We start from the raw sequence: 19446 nt of genomic DNA, 5'->3' as shown, positions 1-19446 counted from the left end.
GCTGGGGGGTGCACCAATCCTGAGACTGTTGCAGTGCAACTAGCTGACCCCCAGACATTCCCCCTGCTCTACCCCCAATACATGCTCTTGTCCCACTACTGCTTGGGGTCCCTCCTACTCTACCCACTGTGTCAGCCAGAGGACTGGAATTAACTCGTGAATTAAAAAGACTCTTTGTTTTTGTATCAGATCTGGTCTCTTGGTGGTTTTGGGAGTTCAGAGTCTGGGCACAACACAGCCTTTTCTGAATTTTGTTTTTAAGTGTGTATTTGCTGATGTTATCTCATTACTCTTCTTAAGGTAAAGCAACATCTAAATCTCATTCTTCTAACAAGTGGACCATCAACCAAGACATGAGACATTTTGAGATTTACCTGTTTGGCCAACACAATTAGAAACACAATTTAAGGCCATCTTGGCAGCATGCCCAACTCAACGAAAGTGCAGATTACACAGTTCCTTTGAGTAGGGCTGGGGTGATTCCTATTCTGCTGATAAATAGGGTCACCATGGGGGACCAGCCAGCTGGATCTTCAGCTCCATTCCTGGGGCTATTTTCAGTAGTCTATGCTGTCAGTTAGAAACCACTTGGAGGGCAAGGTTGACCCTCTAATGTTGTGAATGCCTCTGCCCAGAGAGAATGCCTGAACTTGAATGTTGAATTTGAAAGTGTCACGGAACTTCTGATCAAAGTCCATCTACTGTATTAGCTGTGGGAGGATACAGTGTCACTGTCTATAGTACATTCAAATCTACATTTCTGCAAAGGCAATTAGCTTAATTAGTGTAGTCATGAATAATATTAACCTTCAAAATATCATTATAGAGTCTGAAATGCCAGCTTACTTCTGTCACTTGATTTAATTTGTCATTTGGTATTGAGATGGAATTGGGTAACTTTATAACACGAAACTACTGTTCAATTAGGTTGCATAGGGGACTGAAAATAAGTCTAACTAATGGTGTGAAGACAAAAGTATCTGATGGATTGTTTAAATGCTTCCTGTTTTAATATGGCTGTTTCAGCACTGTAAAAAGATCACTGAAACTGAGCCCAAAGGCTTTGATTTTTGGCTGAAATGCTCTTTGTTGGTTTTAGGTTTGTTGGTGCAGAATTGGTTTATAGTCACTTTCTTAGTATGTATGCTGCTGAAATGAACACTTACTTTTTTTTTTCTTCTCAAGTCAGTGCTTCCAAATTGGCTTTTCATCAGTTTTTAAATGTAGGCATTGCCAGGATTAGCTAGGCAGGCCTGAAATCCCAGTTATCCAGGAGGCTGGGGCAGCATAAGATAACAAGCTTAAGGCCTGTTCAGGTTATGGAGGAAGTTTGAGTCATGTTTGGGCATTTAGGTGAGATTCTATATCAAAACAAAAATTAAAAAGAGGACTGCAGATGCAGCTTATCACTGGAGCATTTCCTTTGTGTCTGAGGTCCTGGATTCCATCCCAGTCACTACAAACAATTGTAGGATTTTAGAAATGATACAAGGTTCCCCATCCACCCTGGGATTTTAGCCAGCATTTTAATTCACTCCCTGAATCTATTTGCTAGAGACACTGTTTCTTTATATAGCTGAAACTGGCCTGGAATTCATTCCATAGCCTAGATTGACCTTGAACTGATAACCTCCCTGTCTCAGATTCCTGAGTGTGTCAGTTTCTCCCATGACCCCTTTTCTTTTTCTTTCTTTCTTTCTTCTTCTTTTTTTTTTTTTTTTTTTTTGGTTTTTTGAGACAGGGTTTCTCTGTGTAGCTTTGGAGCCTATCCTGGCACTTGCTCTGGAAACCACGTTGGCCTCGAACTCACAGAGATCTGTCTGCCTCTGCCTCCTGAGTGCTGGGATTAAAGGGGTGCACCACCAACGCCCGGCCGACCATGACCCCTTCTCTAATGGAAGTGATTTTAGGGTTTACCCACAGCCTACCACCTACCTCAAAGATAAGGTATCTTAGTTAGGGTTTCTATTGGTGTGATGAGACAGCATGACACAGAAACTCTTATAAGGAAAACATTTAATTGGGTGGCTTGCTTACAGTTTCAGAGGTTCAGTCCATCATTAGCAGAGAGCATGGCAGTGTGCAGGCAGATGTTGTGCTGGCTACATATTGACTTGCAAGGAACAGGAAGTTGACTGAGACACTGGGTGGTATCTTGAGCATAGGGAACCTCAAAGCCCGCCCCCACAGTGACACACTTCCTCCAACAAGGCCATATTCACTCCATCGAAGCCACACCTCCTTATAGCACCATTCTCTATGAGATTTGAGGGCCAATTACATTCAAACTACCACATAGGGGACCCCAAAGGGTTTCAGAAAGCACTTTTGCAGGTCTTGAAATATATTTCCATACACTTTGGATTAGCAGCTCATTGGTCTTCAATGAACCCCATCAAAGTAGAGGTTACAGTGTTTAAATTATGGATTTAGTATCCGTGAAACTCCAGCTTTGATTTTCCAGTGTGGTAAGCAATTATGACCCAACATGTACTACTTAGTTCTTCCTCTAAACTTGAAAGAGTTAATGCACTTCTGTGTACAACGAACAGATTAATGGAGGAAAACTCCCGGAAACTTTCACCCAAAAGCTGGAGACCTCACCTGGTGACATAAATATTGGCGTAGGACTTCCAACAAGTGGACCTGACCTGCTCACCACTGTAGCTCTGCCCTTTTATCTGAGGCTCATCAGCAAATATCTGAGGTCTGTCTTTCTGGCATGTTTCCATATTAGAAAGATGAAGCGATTGTAGTTTCTCATGGAGGAAATCAGAGGCAGTTCACACTTGCAATTCCTGACACCCTTGGAGGGAAGCTAGAGAAGGCTCCTGAAACACTGGTTGAATATTTCAGGGGTATTGCCAGTCACTTCTTGAGATGTGATTATGTGTTTCCCAACTTCATGAAAGCCAAGTCCTTGCAGACCTGCTGGATTGTACATAATATAGATACAGTTAATATGATAGCAAAGAAAAATGTGTCAGCCCATAGCACAGAAAATAATGTAAGGTGACATGGCATCATCTTGTATTACAAATATGTTTTAAGTCCAGCTTTTACTTGGAAGCCATTTTACATTTCATAGTCATCATCCTGTTTTTTATAGTACATATTTCATATAGCATTTATTTTATTATATAATATAGAGCATATAGAGAGAGTGTGTAATAGTGTATCCTTTTATCATTGTTTCTGGTACTTTAAGAAGTGATTAGCTCCATGGCAAATGCACACAGCTGGAGACTGAGATTCTCTTCCTGTTTCTCAAACAGTTTACACTTGAAAATAATATCTCTCTAATATTATTCATTTTTATGTCCTGGAAGAACAGTTGTAGGGTACAAGAAGAGTTTTTTTCTTGTTTTTGTTTTTTTGAGATAGAGTTTCTTTCAGTAGCCCTAGCTGTCCTGGAACTAGCTCTGTAGACAAGGCAGTCCTTGAACTTACAGAGATCTGCTTTCCTCTGTCTCCCAAGTGCTAGGATTAGAGGCATGCACCACCACTACCTGATTGTTTTCATACTCGTATGAGACAAACAATGATCATTTGTCATGAATTCTTTCAGTGACAAGAACATATGGTAGCTTGGGAACAATTTCTTCTGGTCTCTAGATTCTTCTGGTCTCTCATCTGGCACGGCTCATATATATTTGCATATTTAAACTCCTGTATATGTAATTAATAAAGAATCCACCCTAATTCTACTAATATTTATACAATGATCAGGAAAGAGGAACAATAAGCTAGGTGTGGCACACACCTGAGATCCCAAAATTTTGAGGCTTATTCTGGAGATGGATGGTTTTCAGGTCAGTCTGAATTACATAGTGAGACCATGCCCCAGAAAGTAACAAAGCAAAGCAAAAGAAGAAAATAGCACCTATTCAGGGCTTGCTGAGCACAGGTACTGTGTTGAGGACATACTTTGTGTCACTAATGCAGCTTTAGAATATGTGTTGGAGAAACTGAGCCTTGAGGTATTTAATGGACTTGACAAGGACTTTATCCAGCCTGGCTGCATCTCCAGTTTACCATCTTATACTTCTAAATAAAAAAAAAATAGCTTATCAAGTTTTGTATAATAATAGTAAATGAAATAATGACACAGGGAAAAACCCAACCTCTGCATTAGCATTCAATAACTACTCTTAATGTTTCTTTTACATAGATCCTTTAAGAAAATCCTTCACATACTTACAATGTGACAAAATATAATAGTCATATAACTATCAGAGTGCACATAAAAGTTATAAGAATATAATGCATCATTTGTATTGATATGCTTAAAATATGCATCTAATTTTAGTAAAAGCATATAAAATAGCTATCATCTTCTGAGCATAATTCAATATCCATGCCTTTTTTCCCCTAATAATAGAGCTTATCTCTGTATTTGAGCTTATCTCTTTATTACTCAGGGTAATGGGTGTATCTTTATCTTAATAGGAGGCCAATTCTAATTTATGTGTAAAATGACTCATTTCACCAGCTGCCAATTATTTACCATGTGTGTTCTCATATTTTTCAGTCACAAAAGTTCCTTTGAGGGACCCAAGAGATGGCTCAACAGTTAAAAGCACTGGCTGCTTTCTCTTCTGGAAGATTCAGGTTCCATTTCCAGCACTGCCAAAGCAGCTCACAACCATCTGTAACTATAGTTCCCAGTGCCATCATCTGGTCTCAAAAGCACCACACACATATGGTGCACATACATACATGCAGATAAAACACACATACACATACAATTAAAAAGTATTTTGAGAGACCATATTATGCATTTACCTTTGTTAATGTGCTCTCCTGTCTCATTAATAAAAATTGGAATTACAAGGTCAGCATGTAAGACTCAAGGACCATTACACATACTGTTAAATAGGCTTGCAAACAAAGGCAACCCCACCAGTGTAAATTTCCAATGGCATTGTGTTTTCCCATCCCAGCTTACTATTTTTTTTTGTAATTTTTGCCTACTTAATAAGCAAACAGGTCACTTTACTTTTCACTTTTATTATGTGTGTTTATTATTGACTTGTCTTCAGTTATGAATTTTATACTCACATGTTTTGCTCATTGTCTTGTCAATTTTTGCTTATTGACTATAAATGTACTTTATATGTATTAAAGATTCTAGTACGTAATTATACAACTTGTTCCTTCATTGTGTAAAATGATGTCTTGTCTTTCAAATGATGGTTTTTGCTTTTATGAAATCATATTTCTTCATTCAAAAAATTTAGTATATTTCATGCATCTTTATTGAGATATAATTTGCATACCATTTCAGTGGAATTTTAGTGTATTCATGGAGTTGGATAACTATTACCATCATCTAACTTCCTAAATGTTCATCACTCTCAAAGGATAACTCTACATTTAATGTGTAGAATTATCACTGCCCAGCACCCACTTCCCATCTCTTCACCCTCTGAATCCCTGGGATCATTGATCCATTCTCTACCTTCATGAAGTTTACTTTTTTGGACACTTCACATAGATGAAATCATAAACATATGATCTTTTGTCTCTTCTGGCTTTTTGATTTGGAGTCCTACTGTATGGCCCAAACCAGCCTCGAACTCACCACTGTCCTCTTCTTCAGTGCTGAGATTATGTATGTGAGCTAGCACATTTGTCTTACATTTGTGTTACTTCACTAATCATGCTTACAAGATTATTTACATTGCAAATAATTCCTTTGGATTGTAAAATGGTATTCAAGTGTATAAATGTAACATAATTGCTTGTGCACTTGGCAATTGATGGATACATTAGTTGTTTGTATGTCATGTCTATTGGGAATAATCCTGCTGGAAGCATCTTACATAGGTTTTTGTTTAGACTTGTCTTACTTCTCTCTCTCTCTCTCTCTCTCTCTCTCTCTCTCTCTCTCTCTCTATTGGACAAGAATGACTGGGTCACATCGTAACTCTACATTTAATGTGTAGAATTATCATTGAGAATTACCAACCTATTTCCCAAAATGGTAGAACCAATTTAAACTCTACTAATATGGTGGTTTGAATGATAATGGCTCCCATATGATCATAGATTTGAATGTTTGGTCCCCAGTTGGTGGAACTGTTTGGGAAGAATTAGGAGATGGGGCCTTGGAGGAAGTATTTCACTGGGGGTAAGCTTCAAGGTTTTAAAAGCACAGGCAATTGCCAGTTATCACTCTTTCTGTCTTTGACTGTCTGTCTGTCTGTCTGTCTGTCTGTCTGTCTGTCTGTCTGTCTGTCTGTCTCTGACTCTCTCTTCCCTCTTTTTCTCCCCCTGACCCCATATGTTTCATGCTTGTGATGTAAGCTTTCAGCTACTGCTCCATCACCATGCCACTGCCATGTGGCCTGCCATCATGGTCATGGGCTTACTCTCTGGAACTGTAAGCCCTAGTAAACTTTTCTTTTACAAATTGCTTTCATCATGGTGTCTCCTCACAGCAACAGAAAAGTAACAACACTTAGCCAGACAACCAACACTGGCTAAGTTTCTAATTTCTCTACCTCCTCCCAACACAGTATCTGTCTTTTATAAAGTTTTAGCTATTCTAGTGAATGTGCAATTGGTATTCACTGTGGTTTTGATTTGCATTTTTGTAATGACTAATTATGCTGAATATCTTTTTATGAGCATTTTGAGCATTTGTGTATCTTTAGAGAAATCTATTTTCAAGTCTTTTGCCCACTTTAAGCATACTGTTTTTCTTTTTATTGTTGTTTTGTAGGAGTACTTTCTACATTCTGAATACTAGACTTTTAAAAGACATATAATTAAAATTTTTTCTTCTATTATTTTGGTTGTCATTTCAACTTTCTTGGTATTCTTTGAAGCAAATAAAAATTGAAGTTATATCTATCCTCATTCTCTTTTTTTTTTCTGGATATGCCTTTGGCGTCATCCAAACCAAAAACATTGTATAACTGATGTTTGCCAAGACTCACTGTTATTTTCTCTAAACAATTCAGCAATTTCTGCTGTTAACAGTTAGGTCTCTGAAACATTTCAGGTTAGCCTTTCATTGTGATGTAGAAATACAAATTCATTATTTTCTAAATGGAGATCCAGTTGTCCCAGCACCATTTGTTGTAAAGGCGTTTATTTCCTTACTAAATTGTATTGGCATGCTTGTCAAAATCATATGAACAGAAATTCATTTCTGAAATCTTTATTTCATTGATCTTTGTGACTTAGGGACAGAAAAGGAGGTTCTGTTGTGTGCCCAGTGTGTCCCAAACTACAAGCACTTCTGGTTCTCTAGTGGTGCCCACCTAATCTATGTCTGTGTCTCTTCTTACACCAGCTCCTTGCTGTCTTGATCATGCTAATTTGTAGTAAGTTTTAAAGTCGAAGAAATGTGAATCTTCTGATGTTTTTGTTCTTTTTTCAAGGTTATTTGAGTCCTGATGTCTCCCTCAAATTTCTATATGCACTTTAGGGTTAGGTTGTTAACTTCTGTAAAACAGCATTTGGAGACTTACAGAAATTACACTGAATCCTTTGATAATGTGAAGGAATAATACCAGATGGTTCTGGGATTAAGATCACTTCCTGTTCTTCAGGAGGAAGGAAGTTTGGTTCCCAGCATGCTCACAGCCACATGTCACTCCAGTCCCAGGGGCTCTGATCCCCCTTTTTTCTGGTCTCCACAGACATCTGCACACATGTGAACACACACAACACATACACCATAAACAAGTAAATAATTAAATAAAAAACAAAAGGATGAGTACCATTTGAGCAGTATTATCTTCCAATACATGCATGTCTTTCTTTTATTTAGTTTAATTTTTTCCCTTTTAGTGGTTTATTTTGACAAATTCATCCTTAAGTAGTTATTTTTAACACAGTTTTAGTACTTTTAGTTTTCCTTATCATCAAGCTGAGAAAGTGTTTCTTCATCCAAAACTAATAAAATGTCTCCTATATGTCCTAATAATTTTAGTTGTTACTGTTTGCATTAAGACTATAATCCATGTGAGGCTTATTTGGCTATGAGAAATGAGATAGGCAATTATTTTTCCATTCTGTACTTTTCAGAACACTCTCACATGAATTATGTTTTGCATATGAACATGTCATGTTTTGTATGTGCATGTGTGTACCACCATGCAACTACAAGTTTTCAAATGATTTGATAAAGGTGATACCTGTAGTTACTGTAGTTACTGTCAGAACAGGCTTCTAGTGCAAGGCTTGGAGCTCGTTCATCCCAACTTCTTGCCCCTCAGTTGATACGTGTCATAGACAGGTCTTTTATCTATGATTCTTACATTTACTCAATAGGGATAAATTTGATCATCTAGTTTATGGACTCACTATGTTATGTAGTTTAATGTTGGGATTTTTACCTTTTTGATGTCCCTGAGTTCAGGTAAGCTGTTTAATATCTAATAATAGTTGTGGTGATAGTAACAAGGTTAAACTTTTCATATGGACTGTCTCATTCAATCCACACCTGCATGTCCTCATACAGACTCATATATAACCAGATCCTATCACAGAAGTAGGTAACATTAGCATAGTAGTTTCATTATGTGCGTTTGTGTGTGTGTGTGTGTGTGTGTGTGTGTGTGTGTGTGTGTGTGTGTGTGTATGTGTGTGTGTTGATGTGCAAATGCTTGTCTGCCACAGTATGCATGTGGAGGTCAGAGGACAACCTGCAGAATTCGTACTCTCTTTCCACCACATGGAGCTCCATAATTGAATTCAGGTCATTAGGCTTGGCGTAAGTAGCATTTCCTGCTAAGCCATTTTGATGACCACAGCAAGTCTTCTCAAATGTGTGGGGTTTGCAAAACTTACTGAGGATGCTAGAGAGCTTTTTACTTGTAGTTTGTACCTATCATAATTTGCTGTATTAAATAGCAAAATAAAAACATTTAATGTCCATTTGTTATTTTTCTTCAAAAGAACAATGATAAATCTATGATTTGTCACCACTGCACTTTCAAATGAAAAATAGATAAACTATTTTTCTGGCTTGAGAGATGGCTCAATAGTTAAGAGTGCTTGCTGCTCTTGTAAAGGGTCAGAATTCAGTTCCAGAACCAACATGGTGGCTCACAGCTGCCTGTAACTCCAGTTCCAGGGCATCTGTGACCTCCTCTGATGTCCACCAGCACTGCGGGTCCTTAGTGAATATGCATACATTCATGCCAACCATCATATGCATGAAATGAAAAAAGATATCTTAAAGAATAGCTTAATTTCCCTAAGAGTGGCATTAATTTTCATTTTGGGGAGATGTGTATTTAATGACTTGCTTAATTTATGACTTTGAGATTCTTGTATTTTATTCTACATTTAATGTATGGCAATATATCACATCATGTACTATATAGAAAAATGTAGCACTCATGAAGAAACAAGTGTAAAGGGAAATATCATATCTTAATGTAGTTATGAAAATAGCTTTGAGCCTCCCAAGTGTCTGAACAGCACTCGGGCTTTTCTGGTGAAGTGCTGGTATACAGGACAGTTGCTCAGATGACTGGCAGAGGAGCTGGATGATTGGGTTTAAATTTAAGCCTATTTTACATTTTTGACCCTAGTTTTGTAATTTGTAAAGTCAGAAATATGGTAGTGTGGATTATAAAACCACAGAAATGCCAAGATAAGAAAACAGAGCCTTGGAAAACACACACATTTAGTTTACAATAACCAACACTGCCATTATCTTTCTATACTGAAAACGAGGTCCTATGCTTAGAATTGAATTTTATTTCCAATTTTCAAAAACATTTTATTTTATTTGTGTGTGTGTGTGTGTGTGTGTGTGTGTGTGTGTGTGTGTGTGTGTGTAAGTCAGAGACCATCTTGTAGGAATCTGTTCTCTCCTTCTGCAGTTCCCAGGGATTGAACTCAGGTCCTCAGGGATGGCAGCAGATGCTTTTACCTGCTGAGCAATCTCACAGGCTCCTCCACCCATTTTTAACTATGAAACATTGGCACTTTCTTAGTCCTTGAAAGACAGAATTCCCACTTAGAGGCTGAGAACAAAAGAAGTAGTTTCTAAAAGAGATGCAGTAAGGTGGTGAATGAAATACACATGTAAAATATTATGACGCCTTCTAAAAGGCATGCCTCTTTGTTACTATTGGTATAATTATTACTACTATTTATACACATGATTGTACATGTTAAGAGATACTGTCCCTCCCATCCATAGTTGAAATCTAATCCCTATGTGATAGCATTTTGAGGTATTTGGGACATGATTAAATTATGAAGTTATGAAGCTGAGCCTTTGTGGATGGGATCAGTAACCTTAGAAAAGGATCCCAAAAGAGTTCTTTCTCTCTTCACCATAGGAAGATATAAGATGTCAGAAGCCTGCAAACCTGAATGAAGAGTATCCTTATAGTGATGTTGTCACCCTGGTCTAGGACTTCAGTCTCCACCATTGTGAGAAATAAATTTCATTTGTCTCAAAGCCATCTAGCACATAGTACTTTGTTATAGCTGTCCAATATGATTAAAACACTTGGAATATTATCACTGGCCTCTGGGGACAAGCAGGTAAATCATGTTGTGGTTTAATTAGAAATCTGGCCAGCAGGTTACTATTTGTACCTGGACTTTCTGAAATCAGTTGAGAGTTGCCTTTATTAACATTCAGTGGCCAGAAGCTATGGATCAAATGCCAGTCTTCTAATGTTAGTCACTTGGCGCTCTTCATGGACATTCTTCTTCTTTCATTAGGAAATTGTAACTGTTGCCTCTTGACAATTAAACCTGAAAAGTCCTATATTGACATAGCTAAATGGTTGGTCTTTTGAAATGACAATTTTAGATCAAATAGAAATAGACATGATATTTCACATGTAAAGCTAAGGGATCGTTCAAGCTTCCTTTTCTGTTGACTAAATGTGATGTGTAATAATCTCAGTTGATCGGGTTTGCTTGTTTTGCTATTATACTTTCAGTTAAGTTTTGTTAGTGTGCCTTTGGTACCATGAAATCTGGACCTTAGAGAGGGGCTTTCAGGCCAGATCCATCTTGACTTCTCTGGATCCTGTGTCTGAAGTGTGTTGTGTCTATAGCAATAGGGACTTTCCTGAAACTTCTAGGTGGGTAGAAGGAAACCAAAGGCAACAATGTTTTGGGAGCCTCTTGGACAACCCTACTGACATCTCAAAAGAGGGCTTCTCAAGCCTTGTGTTGGTGTTTTTCTTATATAGTCTGTGACGTTGGGAGAAGCATTGTCAGTTAATTAAACTACATATATTTATATCAAATAGTAAATGGCTGTAGTTTTATGTGCTCATGTTTGGATTTTAAATTTTGTTCCATTGGTCTACATGTCTGTCTTTGTGTTTTTTATTACTGTGGTTCTGTAATCTATCTTAAGATCTGGATTGGTAATCCTTCCAGCATTTTGGCTATTGTGGATCTTTTTTGATTCTACATGGATTTTAGGATTTTTTTCTATTTCTGTGAAGAATGAGATAGGGGCTTTCTTTGATTGCAATTGCATTCAATCTATAAATAAATTTGCACAAATGGTCTTTTTTTACAATATTATTTCTACTAATCCATGAACACAAATATCTTTCCATTTTCTAGTGTCTTTATCCTTTTCTTCAGAGGTTTAAAGTTTTCATTATAGAGGTTCTTCACTTACTTGGCCAGGTTATTCCTAGTTATTTTCTTTTCTTTGAGGCTATTGTAAATGGAAGTATTCTATGACCCCTTTCTTGTATGCTTATTGTTGTATGGAAAAGCTATTGGTTTTCTCAGCTTGATTCTGTATGCTCTCATGAACTGAATTTGTTAATCATTCATAGAAGTTTCCTGGTAGAACTTTTGACATCTCAAATATATATTATCATGCCATCAAATAGAGTTAATTTGATCTTTTCTTTTTCTACTTGTATCCTTTTAATAACTTACTTTATTGTTTCATCTAGTGTTTTAGTTACATTATTGAAAAGGAGTGGAATAGTAGACAGTCTTAATCTTGATTTCATGGGATTGCTGTAAGTTTTTCTCCATTTAGAATAACATTGTCTGTGGGTTTTTCACATACAGCTTTTATTAAGGCAGGTGAGTTCTTCTATTCCTACATTTTCTGAGACTTTTATTGTGATTAGATTTTGTCAAAGGCTTGCTTTTTCCCCATGTATTGAGATCATCATGTGATTTTTGTCTTCATGTCCATTTATGTGATTTATTACATCATTGGCTTGCATATGTTGAACCATCCCTGAATCTCTGGGATAAAGCCAACTTGGCCATGGATAATCTTTTTTATGTATGTCTGTATTCTGTTTGCATGTATTTTATTGAGCATCTTTGAGTCTGTGTTCAACAGAGAACTTGTCTTGTACATTTCCTTTTGTATTTGTGTCTTTACCTGGTTTTGCTATCAGAATGATACTGGCTTCATAGAAGGAGTTTGGGCACACTCTTTCTGCTTCTCTTATGTTAAGTAGTTTAAGAAAGACTGGCTGTAGGTTTTTAAAAGTCTGCTAAGTTCCTGTGTGAATCTCACTGACTCTGGACTGTTTTCAGTTGTAAGGCTTTTACTATTTCACTCTCCTCATTTGTTTACGTTGTTGATCTCTTTCTGGTTAATTTTGGTGATTTAGCCACATCTTAAAAAATCCTTGTCATTTTTCCAAGTTAATGAAGTACAGGTTTTTAAGTCTATTCTAATATTCTGAATTTCTTTGGTGTCTGTGGTAATGTAATGAATGATTTCTGGTTCTGTTAATGTGGATCCTCTTTCGGTTAGTTGAGCCAATGTTTATGTTCTCAAAGAATGAACTCTTAGATTCAGTGATTCTTTGTTTGCTGCTATTTTAGCAATTTCTGCTCTGAGATAAGTCATTTACTTTTGCTCTTTCTGATTTTTTTTTTTAAAGATGTAGGCGTTTAGAGCTGTAAGTTTATCTCTGTGATTCCCTTCAATATGTTCTAGAGGTTTTGTTGTTTTTCCATCTAATTCCAGGAAAATTAAAAAATGCCTTTCTTGATTTCTTCACAATTAATCAATGAATCCTTTCATGAAGTTGGGTTTACTAGATACTTGTTTGCTGTTGATTTTATGTTCTATTGCATGTGTATATTTTAAGAAGAATTAATTGACTACAGATTCAAATACACTCTCCTACTCACACTTCCTCTCCCTTACTCTCTATTTCTTGCTTTCCTATTTTTCTTGATCTGTTCTATTCTCTGTTTCTTCCTATATCCCTATCTCTACCACTTGACTATCCCTGGCCCAGGACATGTCCAGCTTGCTGGCATGTTCAGTCTGCTTCTTTTTCTCTCTGTTCTCTCTTATCTATAAGAAAAACTTCCCTTTAATCATATCATGGTGGGATCATGTTGTCAGTGTCATTACTGTACCCCACCACCACATTCAATTGTCATCTAAGGTCTCAGTCCACTCTTTGGCTTTTCATTTGGGGGTACACTTTCAAAACTTTAGCATAGATTCCTTTTGCTGGACATTGAAAACACTTAGTGAATTTGACATGCCTGGCTTTCTTCTCTGTCTTGTTCAAACACAGAGCAGCAATTAAGAGCTTTTTCAAACCCCGGGAAACAAATTAGGAGCATTTTAGCAATTAGCCTCACAGACTGCTTGCTTTGTAGACCCCCTGTCGCAAAGAGTTAATGCTGTAGCTGTTTAAACATTCAGTGGTGGTTCTCACAACTGTTTAAGGCTCTTTGTTATTTCATGATCACATCAGATTTTCCTTATAGATTTTTTTAAAAAATAGTCACACTGTTTTTAAAGAAACTGAATTTCTTGTTTCATTGCAAATTTCAGATGATTGATTTAGCAGTTATTCTTTTATTTTTTTCAGTTATGCTATAAAATACTGTCATGTTTCTGGACTGAAGTGATAGGAGTAGGCATTCTAAATCATATCCTACTTATTTGCTAAAATCGATCAATCCCCCCAGATTCTCCAGCCTCCCCTGTGATCTTAGCTTAGTAGTGAGGAGAATGAGGGTCTTCACTGCCATTCTTATAGTCTGAGTTGTGTAAAGTTACCTTCATGATCAAAAAAGAGGTTTTAAGGTTGAATTATGATGTTCACAATGGGAAATAACAGTGGCCAGTTGAGGCCCACTGCTTCCCTAACACAAAGTAAAACAGAAAAAAAAATAAACAATTAAGGAGGATAAAGCCAAACCAAACCAAACCAACTAACCAACCAATCAACCAACCAGCCAACCAAACAAATGAAACAAAGACTTTGGTATCTGCCCTTTACCTTGGAGGGGAACATTAGGGGAAGTATGGTAAGAAAGCAAGTTCTGCATTGAATCTTGAAGGAAGCAAATGAGGTTTTGAAGCAGCTTGGCGTGTGTGACAAGTCAATGACTTACACACCTCATCACTGTGCCGTCTTCTTCCTCCTTGTGTCAAGTTTCATTCTCGAAAAATTGCATCGTTCTTATTCTGCTTGTTTGACCACCTCCTGTGCCTGCCTTTCGAACGCATCATGATACACCCCTGACTGCCTCCTGTAGACCCCCACACTCCCCCAACAAGTAATAAGCAAAATAATAAAGAAAATAGTTTGAAAATAGTGAAGTTGTTACCTTAAGAAAAATGCTGTCACCCCCCTTTTTTTTGGCTTTGGTTTTCCAATGGGATTGTTCAGCTAAAATCTATCTAAAAAATCCTTTTGGGGGGTTTGCTAACACTGTCCTGAAGTATTTAGGGAATTCTCCTCAGGATGCCATCTCAGTAAATTATACTCCTTTTGCAGAAAGTGGTTACAGCACATTGAATGAACCTCCTTTCAAGCATTATACCCCCTTCCTAACCAAATACTTGAAACAATGGTAATAATAACAATGACAAAAACTTAATTAGATAAGGTATTTGGAATAATATCGAGTCATGGATATTTTCTTTAGGAGAGTAGCTACATTATTTACCCAATCTCAGATTGAGGTTTTAATGAAGATACTGGTACAGTACTGAGAAGGAATGAGGTCTACCTGGAGAGCCACTAACTCCATAGCTCACTGGAGAGACTGCTGAATGAGAATCTAGCCTTCAGCTCTGAAACCATTACTTGCCCAACATGGGTTTATTACATGATGGATTTTGAGGTGGAGAGGAGAAATGATCACATACTTAAAACAACCACATGAAAGGTTTCTACACACCTGTGCCTTTGCATTGTGAGAATAAAGAAGTATGCTCATGTTAAGTTATTCAAAATGACTATTCTCCATCTATTGCAGTTAAGAGATATTTATGACGTTGTCAGCATCCAATTTGTTGGGATGATTTGGTTGAAGTGATCAACATCTTTATTTAGATCTAACCTTTAAAAATGACCTTCATTTTGTAGCATAATTGTTTGTGTGATATGTTTTACAATCTAAAAAATTAGGGGATATAATAAGGATAAATAGTCTGTCATTGTTAATTGCAAAAATCATCCAGTTAGTGTGAAACACAAGGCTGTCATAGCTGTTTTATTCACAGGTGTCTTGATACACATTCATTAGGGCAGCTTAGTGCTTGACCTACACAGGGAAATGTCCCAAGAATTCCAAAGACAAAGATGATGTGTTCATTTTTGTATTTGGTTAATATTCTGGCTTACTGTGATACAATACCAACCCCAAACCAACTTGAGGCAAGAAAAGGTTTGTTTGGGTTATACTTCCTCATTCCAGTCCATCACTGAGGGAAGTCAGGGCAGGAACTGGAAAGGAATGTGAAGACCACAACTAAATCATGGACCATGGAGGAAGGGTGCTTACTGGCTCACTTTTTGGGGCTTGCTCAGTTTGCTTTCTTACACAATTCAGAATCACCTTCTCAGGGCACCATCACTCTCTGTGAGTTTGGTCCTCTCAGACCAATCACCAATCAAAAAATATCCCACAAACATACCCCATAGACTGCCCTGGTGAAGATAGTTCGTCAACTGACGTTTCCTCATTGTCTCAAGTTGACAAGAACTAACTAGTGAGGTCAGAAAGTTGACTCATCTTATAACTCTCTAACTATGTCTGTCACCACTTAAAATAAGAGTCCTCTCACCAACAGGTCATCAGCTACATTCAGTAACAGTAAAGTTCACTGTCTCTCAAAGAAACACCCATTGGCTTGGGCGGATTCATTGTAAACTTCCCTGAGAATTTGTAAGCCACAAATCCTTTGTCTCATTGCGATGGTTGTTTCCCCAGCCCTACTTTAGACTTTTGCTTCTATTAGCTAAGCCATTTGATTAGTTAGTTAAATAATTCTAATTTTTACTCCTTCCAAATAAGAGTTGCCTGGGAGGCTTTGAATATAAACTGATTCTTTGTCTTATTTACTACAATGTATATGGCACCAATAAAAGTACTGTGCATATTTGATTGAGTGATAGGCTAGCCATTCATTCACAAAACAAATTAAATCTAAATAATGCCATCATGTTTTAATGGTTCCTCTTGGATTTGCGTAGTTAAGTTCTTGCTTCAGCCCACACAGCCCACACTGACGTCTCGTCTCACTATCCAGTCCCATCTCTGTTTGTCACATTTCCCGCTCTATCCCACTTCCACTACTTCTCCTGTATTCTAGGTCAATCTAGAAGCTCCCTGTTGCCGAACACATTCCTTGGAGTCTTGACCTTTGCCCTTATTATTCTAAAATCTTATTACTAAAAAAAAATCACCTTTGAGTCTCAGCTCTGATAACATTTCTACTATGCTGCATGACTTTTGTATATTTCTCTCAGCCTTTTCACTTTAATATACTGGTGGAGCCTTTAAAAATGGTACCTATTGGAAACCAGGTTAGGGACCTGACTTTGAAGAGAATGTTAGAACACAAATCTCTCTCTCTCTCTCTCTCTCTCTCTCTCTCTCTCTCTCTCTCTCTCTCTGCATTCTGACTGCTAGGAGGTGAGCAGCATCCTTTCTTATGTGGTCCTGATATCTTGTCCTGTTGTAGAACCCAAGCCACATGGCCAAGCCATTTGGACTAACATCTCTCAAACCATGAGCTAGCCTTTTCTCCTTTGTTTGTCTTAGATATTTGCTCACAGTGATGGAAAGCTAGCATATATGCCTTCCAGGTATAGGAGATGTTCTTCCATTAGGTAAGCATCCCACATTTTGTGTATCTCTGCTTGTGATAGGCCAGTCTAGAAACAAGGGCACCGGAGTTGCTCAGGTAGATGTTTTTCAGTAAAACATCTCCCATCAATCTGCCCTAAAGCCTAAAGTCTCTTCACTCAACTCAGATCTGATGAGGCTTTTGGAGACTGTGTTTTAATTAGACTCAGGCACCATGTTGTTTTCGATTCCCTGGGAGGGATGTCACAGTAATTCATTAGTATAATGCTTGGGATGAGTAAGTCTGATTAGTAATTCTGCATCTAAGCCTTCTTGGGATTATAGACAGCAGGGGTTCTCAGTACCAATTGATTATCAGAGTCACCTGGGATCCACTTAAAAATCTAACTTCCTGTAGGTTTTGATTTGGGTAAGGTATGAAAACACCAGGAAACTGTATTTGAAAAGGCTGCTCTGGTGAGTCCAGTGCCAAGCTGGGCTGGGGACTAACATGCTGTAGAGGTTGATGTTAGGACAACTTCTGTATCTCTATGCCTTCTCTAACTAAGAAAGTACTTTCATTTTGTTTTATTTATTTTTTTAGGCAAGATCTCATTATGAAGCCCAGGTCAGCAACATGATGCCTTCTATAAATGATATCATCAATGTAAAGTTAATTTTAAGCAGTGTACAAAATGATGCATTTCACTGTAACATTTTGGTGTCCATGTTTCGTGTACCTTGTTCATACTTGCCCCCATTACTCCCTGTTGCCCACTTCCCCAACTCCCGCTGGTTCAATCCTTCCCTCATGCTTCATCTTTTTCTTTCATGTTGTGTGTGTGTTTGTGTGTGTGTGTGTGTGTGTGTGTGTTTGTGTGTGTGTGTGTGTGTGTGTGTGTGTTTGTGTGTGTGTTCATGTGTAGTTGAATCTAGATTCTGCACATGTTGTGAAAACCACTGCTAATTCTAAGCCACAATAGGAAAGAAAATGGCGCCTATCAACATTGGCATCATTGGACTTGTAGATTCTTGCAAGTCCATCATGATTGGCCATCTCATCTATAAACATGGTGGAATTTACAAAAAGTTGAAAAGGATGTCTCTGAGATGGGAAATGGCTCCTTTCAGAACGTCCGGGTCTTGGACAAACTGAAAGCTGAGTGTGAGTGTGGTTTAACTATTGGCATCTCCCTGTGGAAATTTGAGACCAGCAAATCCATGTGGCTATCTATCACTGATGCCAGGACACTTTATAAAAACATGATTATAGGCCCAGCTCAGGCTTTCTCTGCTATTTTGGTTGTTACTGCTGATGCTGGTGAACCTGAAGCTGGTATCTCCTAGAAGAGCAGATCTGTGAACATGCCCTTCTGGCTAACAGTCTGAGTGTGAAACAGCTAATTATTGGTGCCAACAAAATGGATTCCACCAACCCACTGGACAGCCCCAGAAGAGATAGGAGGAAATTGTTAAGGAAGTCAGCACTCACATTAAGAAAATTCGCAGCAACCCTGACACAATTGCATTTATGACAATTTCTTATTGGAAAGGCCAAAAGATGGAAAATCACCTAAAAGATGGCAGTGCCAGTGGAACTAAACTTCGTAAGTTTTGTATTGTATCCTGCCAACAACTCATTCACTGACAAGCTTCTGTGACTGCCCCTCTAGGATGTCTATAAAACTGATGGTATTGGTACTGACCCTGTGAGCAGAGAGGAGACTGGTGTTCTCAAACCTGGCATGGTGGTTAGTTTTGCTCCCATCAATGTCACAACAGTCTGTTGAAATGCATCTTGAAGCTTTGGGTGAAACTGCCTGGGGATTATGTAGGCTTTGATGTAAAGGATGAGTCTGTCAAAGATGTTAGACATGATGGCATTGAGGATTACAGCAAAAATGACCCACCCATAGAAGCAGCTGGCTTCACTGCTCAGGTGATTATCCTGAACCGTCTAGGTCAAATTAATGCTGGTTATGCCCTCGTACTGGATTTTCACACAGCTCGTATAGTTTGTAAGGCTGCTGAGCTAGAAGAAAAAGACTGAACACCATTCTGGGAAGAAGCTGGAAGATGGCTCTGGCTCAGAATTCTTAAAATGGGGTGGTGTGCCTGCCATTATTGATATGGTAGCAGGCAAACCCATGTGTTGAAAGTTTCTTTGACTATCTTCCACCAGGTCATTTAGCTGCTCATGGCATGAGACAGAGACAAGAAGGCTGCTGGAGCTAGAAAGTCACCAGGTCTACCCAGAAAGCTCAGAAGGCTAAATGAACATATTACCCCTGCCATTCCAGTCTTAATCAGTGGAGGAAGAGTGGTCTCGGAACTGTTTATCTCAATTGGCCATCTAAGTTTAATAATAAAATACTGCTTAATGATAACAGTGAATCATAAAACCTTCAGGAG

The 19446-nt window shown here is 38.0% G+C and overlaps 1 pseudogene; it reads left to right on the top strand.

The window, feature by feature from the left end:
- The window catches only part of LOC113833525, a 32736-nt pseudogene extending 13467 nt beyond the window's left edge, over positions 1-19269 (top strand).
- Positions 19270-19446: the final 177 nt, after the last annotated feature.

This window comes from Cricetulus griseus, chromosome 2, assembly GCF_003668045.3.
Source record: "Cricetulus griseus strain 17A/GY chromosome 2, alternate assembly CriGri-PICRH-1.0, whole genome shotgun sequence".
NCBI lineage: Eukaryota > Metazoa > Chordata > Mammalia > Rodentia > Cricetidae > Cricetulus > Cricetulus griseus.
The sequence above is the reverse complement of the archived record's forward strand: the minus strand, read 5'-3'. Positions and strand labels throughout refer to the sequence as shown.